Raw genomic sequence first — 10,060 nt, 5'->3', positions numbered from 1 at the left:
AGCAGTGGGGAGACATGGTGCTTTGTAAGCCAGTCTGGTCTCAAACTCATGATTCTCCTGCATCCTCCATGTTTGAGTTTACTAGAATGTGTTACTATAATGCCTGGTGCCAATCATGTATCTGACAAGGACATTTGGCGACAGTTGGAGACTTAGCATGTATATTACTTATAAATGTGAGATCAGCATAATAGCATGGACAGTTGCACAGTAAGGTGTGGGCTTAGGTTTTTCAAAACCTACTTTAATTATGGTTCTTTAACACTTCAGTCTCCCTTCTAGTCCACCAACCACCAGAGGTAGGGGGAAAGAAAGGTTAATAAGAAACAGAGGTTTGTGGGCTTGTTTAGACAGTTCTTTGGGGGCAATTCCAATCTTCATTGTCAGTAGTCCAATCCACTAGAAAAGTACAAACACTAACCAGCAGCAGTAGTCCAGTCCACTCAGAAAACACCAAACTCGAATCAGTTCCGGAGGAAACGGCAAGGATCCAGCGATCAGCACTAGTCATTTTTGTTTGTTTGTTTGTTATTTTTTATTTACATTTCAAATGTTATTCCCTTTCCCAGTTTCCTGTACATAAACCCCCAATCCCTCCCTCTACCCTTCTTTATAAAGGTGTTACCCTCCCCACCCATCCCCCCTTGCCACCCCAACCCCTGCCCCGACAATCCCGTACACTGGGGATCCAACCTTGGCAGGACCGAGGGTTTCTCCTTCCATTGGTGCCCAGCAAGGCCATCCTCTGCTACATATGCAGCAGCCATGGGTCCATGTATAGTCTTTGGATGGTGGTTTAGTCCCTGGAAGCTCTGGTTGGTTGGTAATGTTGTTCTTATGGGGTTGCAAGCCCCTTCAGCTCTTTCAGTCCTTCCTCTAATTCTTCCAACGAGGGTCCTGTTCTCAGCTCAATGGTTTGCTGCTAGCATTCACCTCTGTATTTGACATGCTCTGTCTCTGTCTCTCAGGAGACATCTATATCTGGTACCTGTCAGCATGCACTTCTTAGTTTCATCAATATTATCTAGTTTTGGTGACTGTATATATTTGGGCCACATGCGGGGCAGGCTCTGAATGGCCGTTCCTTCAGTCTCTGCTCCAAACTTTGCCTCTTTTTGAAGTGTCAAGGAGCAGCCAGAGGTTCTTTGGTGTGTTTCTCTCTACAAAGTTACAACAAGCCATGATCGGAAAAGAAAGCAAGGTGAACCAAGGCAAGAGTGTCATCCATGAAGACAAACCTTAGGGAAGCTCAATGAAGACCAGCAAAGAGATACAAGGTGAGCTGATGCAAGAGCATCATCCGCTGTCCGTTGGGTTATACTTATACTCCTTCCAAGCATCATGTGTCCTCTCAACCGTCCACTCCTGCAAAATATCACGGGGTTGGGGATTTAGCTCAGCGGTAGAGCACTTGCCTAGCAAGCGCAAGGCCCTGGGTTCGGTCCCCAGCTCCGAAAAAAAAAAGAAAAAAAAACCCATGCCCTTTCATACAGCGAGTTTCAGCAAAACTCTACATCTCTATTATCAGCAAAACATCCTCTCAGAAGACAGCTTCCAGAAAACATCATGTCACAACCAAGTCTCCAAAGAAACCTGAAATTCCCACTTCTGCAAAGGCTTTGTAAAAAGTATTAGATACCATTGTAAAAAACTTGTTTCCTTTAGACTTTTTAAAATTTGGAGCTCCTCTTTCCCTTGCTTCCCTCTGTATGTGATTGTGATTTCAGTTCCTCTGAATGAAAAGGTTGTGAGCTATAAGAAGCCAACAGAGAAGCAGCTTCTCTGTTCACTCCTGCATACCAACTGATTTCTCCTTATCTTTTACAGTATCCTGGTCCATCCCCACTGCTTTTATATTGGCCTCTGTATATTTTGTTCTCTCCTCTAGCTCAATGTCTTTTGTCTTTTGGTTTCAATTATGACACAAGAAGGTATTTGCCCTAAGGAAATTTTGAAATGTCTAATGACTAGTCAGCTTTCTCATAATATCACATGGAGTATAGAGGTTGGAAGAGAAATCATCTCTTACACGTACTTGGGCTCAGAAATAAGTTTCCACAACTTCCTTCTTTTTCTCATTCAATCACAGTTTTGTCATGGAAAGCTGGGACACTAAAATAAATACTAACATCCAGAATGGTAAATTCTGTTAAACATATTACCAATATTTCAATACAAATATGTGTCAATTGTTTGTTAATATGTGTAACATAGTGCTTTGGGGTTAATGAATTTGTTACTTTTATGTGAAGTATCTCAGGCAGGCAAAATTCCAGAAGTCCAGGAAGTTGAACTGTATTAACTTCTCCCCTTGCAAGAAAGTAGAAAATGGAGCAGAGATGATATCTAAGCTTCCAGCAAGGCTAAGGCATCAGTCGAAAAGCATATTGTCAACCCAGGTGCAGGGAAATGAGCCTACAAGAATTCTGAGAGGAGGGTCAAATTTAACATGATAGGTACTTTTAACTCAGTGTGAGCATGACTTCACTATCATGTTTAAACAGACTTGTTTAAAATTATGCAGAAGATCAGTTCCATTCTGTGGGGAAAGAGTTCTCTCCTAGAGACACACTTTTAGATTTCCATATAGAAAAGCATAAAAAGCCTCCTGTGAGTAGTCTGTTCAGCTTGGTTTAGGCAGTATTCCCCAAACTTTTTTGATCTCAGAGCACATCTTTTCAAGCCATGTCTTTTAGCATCTCAAAATGAAGCATTCTGGGAAACCAAGTTGCTCTCAGGACCCAGATATCAGATAATTATATTAGAAGTATAAATATAAAAACGGCTTTTTTCTCAGTAAGATATCCACTGATTACATGTATCTCTGTTTCTGATAATGAAAAATTAAATAATGTAAAAGTAAGTATATATAATATAATATGATGTATGTTATATATCATATATAATTATCTCTTCATAAAATGAATTCTGTCTAGTTCTACAATTTTATCTTTCCTCTTTGAGTGTGTTCTTAGGGTTTCCTTTACCTCTAGCTTCTTTGGTTATAGACTCCTGTATAACTGTTCCTTTTAAAATGATATGGCAGCAATAATAGAGACATGAAATATTAATATTGTTTCATTAAATTGCAACAAAGAGTAAAAGCCTCTTATTTTCTAACTCTACACCAAAAGACACCAAAATCATTGATTCAAACAAGGTAAGCATCTTTTTCTATCTCCTCGATAACCCTCCAAAATGATGTTGGTCTCCTTTTCATTAAGTCACCGAGTGATTTAAGTTAGGAAGACAGTAAGTGCACTTTCTTCAAATTACTACTTACATGCTTTTCCAAGTTGTCCCTTTACACGGAAAGGGAAATAAAGGCGGGAGAGAGGGAGGAGTCTAGACAGAAGTCTATGGGAAGACAACAGATATAGCATACAGTACTTATCCTGGAAACCCACCAAGGGGAATTTAGTCACATGAAAGATTCCAAGAAAGTTTAGAGATGAAGTTTCCTACTTAGCGTATCTGTAGCTAAGAGTAAAAGGAGAAAAAAGTAGACACGGGCAGCAGCTTAGAATTCTGCTCATCACTTTCGCACACCCCACAATTTGTAGTGCCTTCTACATAGGGGAAAGGACACCCTCGTCCCTCCAGGTTACTGCTTCCTCTCAAAGCCCTGGAGCTTCTGAGTGGGCTACAGCCCTCACCTGGTCCCAGACATGCACTGCCGGGATGACATGTTTCTATCTGAAAGGAAATATGCAAGTCCCCTTTACAGTATACAGCTATGGAAGAAGGAGAGAGCCCTCCTGGAATTCCTCAGAAGTACTTGCAAACCCAAATCTGATGATAGATAAGAATAAAGACCGCTTCTGTAGAAAAGCAGAACCTCACCAGCCCTAGTTATGGGCTCTGAGGAAACCTACAGGCTCATCATGCTTTTTTTCTCTATAATGATTCTCTGCTCATTGTGCTTCTGGATTTTCAGCTATATCTTCGAGAAGGTTCCCTCTGACTTGAATACATCCAATATTTGAACTGGAAGGTATTTATGCTTTCCTCAGTAGGGATTGTCTTATAAGACATTTCAACTGATACAATGTCAAAAAGCTGGAAACTTTGTAAAGCAGCCCTGTAACCTACAATTGTCTCCAAAGCTTGATAAGCGCCTGTCCTGCATGGTACCAGTAGATCCCACTTCAAAGAAACTTCATCCAATACGCTTTCCTCCATGCCTTTAAAAGATGCCCTAGGATCCAGAATTACTATTCAGTTCATATCTTTGCTTTATGGATATTGGAAATTATTATTTTGATAACATACTGATCTTATATGATTTTCTGATGAACCTATATCCTTTAGTTTCACTTTTGTGAATTGTCTTCCGCTGTTATTTTCCTTTTTATATATCCCTAAAAGAGCAAGGATTTTTTTTTATTCTGGCTCCATCCAATCTCTTTCCAGAGAGCCAGTTATCCATGGGTTCACGCACTGTTTTCTTCATTACCATGAGCGATTTGACAAGGTATATCTGCTATGTCATCCCTACAGCCTGTGGTATCGATTTTCCACCAACCCAGTGGTTGCCTTTGAGGTATTGTCATCTAGCTTAGGTGTTATTTCCGACTCTTAAGTAAGTCTAAATGGTTATAACAAAATGTTCTATCAAGATACATATTCATAAAACAAGATTCACTCTCATAGGCCTAGAGGTGTGAGTGAGGAATCTTTGCTCTATAAAATGATGAAGCCCCCTGACCAAAGAGACATTCCTACCAACTCATGAGGTGTATCTAAGATTAGTAAAGTTCCTCCTATGTCTAGACAGCAGGAAAGAAAATGAGAGCAATAGAGAATTCTGTGAAATGTCTTGTCTAGCTGGGGTGGCCATGAACCCGGAGGGAACGATTGTAAGATTGTAATCTTCATGGGAGTAGGATCAAAATCTTTATATATGCAAAACCAATATAATATGGTATAATGATATGATATATTCAAATTGGATAGTTCAAGACTTATTATGATTTAACAGGAGATTAATGATAAGTTTTCATCTATTCGACCGTTAATTGGTTCCTTAGTGCTACCAGCAGTATAGGGGCATTTAAAGCTGTAGGCATTTCATTGAGCATGACCAGCCCAGGAAATTATGCTCTTCAATGCTAATAAAGGAAGTCAAATAATAACAGCTTAATATATCTAAAAATAAAATCAGTAATCTTATTTAGTTACGGATATAATTTTTATATTGCAGCCATACAACCAAAAGAACAGAAAATGAGAAGAAGTCTTGGCATCACTTCAGAACACAATGGGCTGGATACATGTTTTATGATCCAATAGTAGATTTTCATAATGCCTTTGTCTGATATGGCTTGAAAAGACTAATGAATAATATTATTACCAAATTCAAAATACCACCAATAATTTCCTGACTTCCTCTGACTTACTGACTTAAAAATCAATGGAGAACTATCCATAACACTGTGGGGTCATTAATAGTCTTATTTTACTGAATCACAGCAAAAGTTACAAAGCAATGATTCTGCAAAGTAATTAATATAACTGTTATTATTTGCATATTCACAAAGCTTTTCTTAATTCCCTAATTATTGTATAAATATTAAGGCCCTTTTCCCTAAAGACATTTGTTATTTTACTGGTTTTGATTTTCTTTTTTTGTCTGTGCTACTGTGATAAGAGCACAGCATGATATTACTCTCTTAAAGCTTTGAACAGATGTCAACAACTGGGATGATATTATACAGTAGATGTTTTGGACATATGCCTGTTGTTAAACCGCTCTCTGCTTCTCTACACCATAGTTCCTGAAGACCACAGCTCCATACTTGTATTGGATGACCTTGACAATTTTAGGTATTACATGTTAGTGGGATCATGAAGCATCTCTCCTATGAACAGATTACTGCCTCTATCATAATTTCTTTAAGTTCCATACATGCCATAGATGTCAGATTTTCTTTTGTCGTTAGGGCTGAGGAATGTTAATAGATATGTCATAGTGTGTCAGTTAATCTGTTTAGTGAGCAAGCTCATTCTTTTCACATCTTGACTATTACAAATGGTTCTGCACCGAATATTAGCATGCTAATAGGAACTCAAGCCAATTTGAAATCCTTATTTAAATTTCTTTAAATGAATATCCAATAGTAGATTCTTAGATCACTTGATAATTCTATTTTTAGTTTATACAAGAGTTCCCATATTCTATGCCAAGAAAATGCACTATTTTTCATTCTCACCAACAAAGTACAAATGTCCCAGGTCTTCCATATCTTCCATATACTTTTTTAAAGAATAATAACAATATTGACAGTTGTAAGATGATAACACAATATAAATGGGTTTATATTTCCCTGGTAAGTATGAACTGTTAAATTTACCTTAAAAGTATGGGGGCAATTTGTCTGTCTTCTCTGCAAAGTGCATATTTATTTGTTTTGCTTATTTTTCAAGTACCTTGTATAACATTTCTTTAACAGGTGAGATGTATAGTCCAATGATGCATAAACAGAGCACCCAAAAATATATGATGTGCACATTACTGACCAGACTTTGAGAAAGATTCCAAAAAGACAGAATGGAAAATGATAAAGCCTTTTTCAAAATGTGTGAGAAACCATGGAAATATACATAGAAAATAAGGAGGGGGCAGAAAGAAAGAAAGAAAGAAAGAAAGAAAGAAAGAAAGAAAGAAAGAGAGGGAGGGAGAGAGAGAGAGAAAGGAAGGAGGAAGAAAGAGGAAGAAAGGAAGGAAGGAAGGAAGGAAGAGAATTTAACTCAAAATTCTAATTATCCTTAAAGTACTAAGATTCCTTTTCCCTAAGTACTCATTTATTGTTCTGTAATTCTCTATGTTATTGTAATAAGACTGAGAAAAAAAGACTGAGAACTGTAAAGTTTCAAGGATAAACCAACAGAAAACAAACATAAAAACATTGTGACATTGATCTTGACAATGATGCCTCAGATATGGAACGAAAGGAAGCTGAAACTACCAGATGGTTCTATCACATCCTCCATGTCAGCCCCTTTCCTCTCCTAGAATCTATGCAATCAGCCCACTCCAGGTACTGCTCTGCTGGTTCTCCTTCGCCTATTACAGCCAATGTTCTTAAAATACTTGGGACATTTTGTTTGTTCCCTGACCTTCTATTCTCCAGCATTCTGAGACTTGGCCTTCATCCATAGCACTCCTTGAACCTGATTGGCAACTATTGCTGTTTCTTGAGTCCTGCGTATGTCTCTTTCTTCTCACATGGCCCCCTAATAAACTTTCCCACAGGATTGCAGCCTATATGTAGGCTGCTGTACCCCTTATTTGTTCTTTTTCTCCCTTCGGTATTTTTGGCTATTCCTCTGTTCTTTTGCTAGTTCACCTTTACCTTCAGACATCAATATGCCTCATGATACAGCTCTTGACTCTATCAAGTCCCCACATCTTTGCTTGGCAATCACATCCTTTGTCATTATTTCATGTCTTTCTGTGACTTAATAATGAACAAATTTACATGTCAAACCCTCTACAGAGCTTCTCTTCTGGGCTTCAGGGTCTTGTCTCCATTTGCCCATCTGATAGCATCTACTGGTTATCTCTATGGCTCTTCAAACCCACTAAGTCCCATCACTATGGTCATGTCACCTATGTTTGATTCCCCTTTACTCCCTCTCACCTCTACTTTCTTAACTTAGAAGTCATTTTGGCAAAGAACTACAGAGAGTTTTTGATATCAAACAACACCCTCTCTCCTCAGAAAAAAATATTTTCAATCATTGTCATGAAAGAGAAAAAGTAATAAAAAAGATTATGGCCAAAACCTTAGAAAAAGTTATTTTCTCTGAACTATGTGGGTATGCTAGAAATTAGTTTACATAGTAAATTACACACTAAATTAGTTTCATAATATAAAAGGGAAGACAAATTCTTCATCGTTTTAAGTGCATTAATAAATTTTATAAAATTGGTAGAAATGATACATAAATATTAGTCATGGCTGTGAGAAGTAGTAATGCCTGCCGTCCCTGCATCTGAGCTTTAAATTCTCCCATCTTGTCAAGCCAAAAATTGATCTTCATGTTTCTGCTTAACAGACAATACCACAGACTTCTCAATCTTCCTTCCCTCATAGTTGGTTGAAGGACCTTTTTGATAATTTCAGTTTTCAAATGTTTCTTTCCTAGGAAGCAACAGGTCTTCAGTACTTGAGAAAGGACTTAGCAAATGAGTGTGGTGGGAGACAAGTAACTATCACATTTCACACAACTACTAAAGCACAATTCTGCCCATGTCTATTTACTCAGAAATGCACCTGTTCCACAATAAAAAACAAAAGCAACAAACAAAAAGTATGCACAGAAGTCTGCTTCTTGATTTTAATGTTGTGACCCTTTAATACAGCTCTTCATGTTGTTGCTACTTGATAACTGTAATTTCTCTGTTGTTATGAATTAGAATATAAATATCAAAAACTGGTCTGTGACACCCCTCTCAAAAAATGTCACAATCTACAGCTTGACAGCTACTGTTCTACAGAGTCACACACAAACTTTTATATAAAGGAATTGTCCAGCAACTATACATGTCATTCTAATTCATTTGGCATAAATTATCCCAGATAATCATGAAGAGGTGTTTCATTGTTTTATACAGCTTCTTAAATTTGGTCAATAATTTTGGAAATGATCTTAAAGTAAAATGGAAGATGAAAGCAAGCTATTTTTGGTATTGATAGGGAAGATTTCAAATTAAATGTAGCCAGAAGAGATTAATAAAGGCATTAATTGGAGGCACCAGGGTAAATTGACACCCAGGAGGGACCTCCCCATTTTCAGAGGTGAAGGAGAGGTGGGAGAGGACAGGTGACAGAAGTGGGGGTGGGGATCAATGATCAGGATGCAAAGTCAATGAATAAACAAATTAATGGAGAGAAAAATTCAGAAAAGGAAAAAAAATATGGCTGAGTAGATAGGACATGGTTTTCATCAACTATATATGTATTTATATGTCAGTAACATAATAACAATTCACATTTTAAAAGAAAATATTCTGTGGTAACTTAGATATTAATTTTATTTCACTGTAAATATTTTTCTCCCTATGAATATTTTTCATAACTAATTATATAAATACTTGCTCACTTTTATTTGAACAAAATTCTAACCATTGCCTAAACATACCACACGACCAAGCCAGACTTCACCCAACCCTTTCTTCTCCTTCTTTTCTGCCCTCTATCAAACTTAACTTCCCTTCCCCTTCCTTTCCACTCTGCACCTTTTACACCCATCTGACAGATATGGGAAGCATGAATAAGAACAGAAATCCTTCTGAGGAGATCAGGTAACCTTAATTTCTAACCAATGACACTTCCAAAATTGTTTTTATTTTCCCTTCCAGAGAGAGGGGAGGGTATAAGGAACAGGCCTTTGATTCTTTGCTATTTAAATGAAAGCACAGGGTGAGCTAAAAATCTGGCATCTTTTGAGTTTTTGAGTTTAACCCTAAACTGTCTGTTTCATCTCTGATTTGCTATAGCTTTTGCTCATCATCTTGGATGAGTCCTGGGATCCCATCCCGGGTGGAGTGAGCACTTTCAATCTTCCACTCGACCTTTCCAGTAATAATTGCCTCTTATTCTGAAGGTCAAGGAACTCTAGTAAGGTTTTAGAGTCCAAGAAAAGTAAGTTTTGGGTGAGTCTATGAATATACTGGAGTTAAGCCAGAACCATTTGTCTCACTCATCTTCTGACACCTCGATTCCTCCACTCCAGTATAAAGTTGTTGATTGCATGGGGAGCTCTAGGTACCAGGGACAGCTTAGATATAATGTCAAACAGATTTGTTAAAATCTGTAAATTTCCCTCCAAAATGGATGCAGTTAAGTGTGTGTGTTTGCTGGGAAGAACAGAAGTAACCCAGACAGGTACATTTTCTTTGTACCATAAGCCTCATCTTTATTTATTTAACAGACTTGGATTCTGGGAGCTAGGTCAGATCAGTTTGTGACTATTGGCTGACCATCCTCTAGTCTCTGAGATCATCCGAACTATTTATTATTGATTGTTGTAGATTCCTACAGGCCAACGCTTC

This window comes from Rattus norvegicus, chromosome 6 (assembly GCF_036323735.1).
Source record: "Rattus norvegicus strain BN/NHsdMcwi chromosome 6, GRCr8, whole genome shotgun sequence".
NCBI lineage: Eukaryota > Metazoa > Chordata > Mammalia > Rodentia > Muridae > Rattus > Rattus norvegicus.
Note: the sequence above shows the minus strand (reverse complement) of the source record.